Genomic DNA, 1,019 nt, shown 5'->3' with positions numbered 1-1,019 from the left:
CAAACCCAGCCCAGGCCTGCTAAACAATAATGACAACTACAAAAAAAATAACCAGACGTTGTGATGGGTGCCTGTAGTCCCAGCTTACTTGGGAGGCTGAGGCAAGAGAATCTCTTAAGCCCAAGAGTTTGAGGTTGCTGTGAGCTGTGATGCTACAGCACTCTACAAGGGGGACATAGTGAGACTGTGTCTCAGAAACAAAAAAAAGAATAGCTAAAATTAAAATGACAATATTGGGCTGGCTTCTCACACCTATAATCTTAGCATTTTGGTAGGCAGAGGCAAGAGAAACTCTGGAGACCAGGGATTAAAGGCTAGCCTGACCAAGAGTGAAACTCTATCTCTACAAAATATAGAAAAAATAGCAGGGTATAGTGGTGAGCTCCTATAGTCCCAGCTACTGCAGAGGCAGTGGCAGGAAGATCACTGAGCCCAGGAGTTTGAGGTTGCAGTGTGATACCACCACTCTAGCACTGGCAATAGAGTGTGACCCTGTCTCAAAAAGACAATATCAAGTGTTGACAAGGCTGTGAAGCAAATGGAGCCCTCACACATCCCTAGTGGGAACATGAATTGGTTTAACCACTTGGAGAAACTGTCAAGATATATTTATGCTGAATACCCACGCAAACAGAAATGTCCAAGTCTGTAATAGCAAAAGACATACAAGGTTATTCCTAGAAGCATTATTCATAACAGCTTCAAACCAGAAACAACCCAAATGTCTAACAACAGTAGAATGAACAAATAACCTATGTTATATTTATATGATGTAGTAGTACCCACCAATAAAAATAAAGAAATGGTTGCTATGCCTTGTAAAATGAATGACTATCACAAACATAATGTCAAAAGATTCAGGTTCAAAAATAGGCGAGACCAAGTGCAATGACCCATGCCTATAATCTCAGAGCTTTGGGAGGCAGCTTTGGAAGGATCACTTGATGCCAGGAGTTTGAGACCAGCCTGGGCAACATAGTGAGAGCCCATCTATCTCTCTCAAAAAAAAAAAAAAAAAA

The sequence above is a fragment of the Otolemur garnettii genome, unplaced genomic scaffold, assembly GCF_000181295.1.
Source record: "Otolemur garnettii isolate 467f Iridium unplaced genomic scaffold, OtoGar3 scaffold00058, whole genome shotgun sequence".
In the NCBI taxonomy this organism is placed as follows: Eukaryota; Metazoa; Chordata; class Mammalia; order Primates; family Galagidae; genus Otolemur; species Otolemur garnettii.
The sequence above is the reverse complement of the archived record's forward strand: the minus strand, read 5'-3'. Positions refer to the sequence as shown.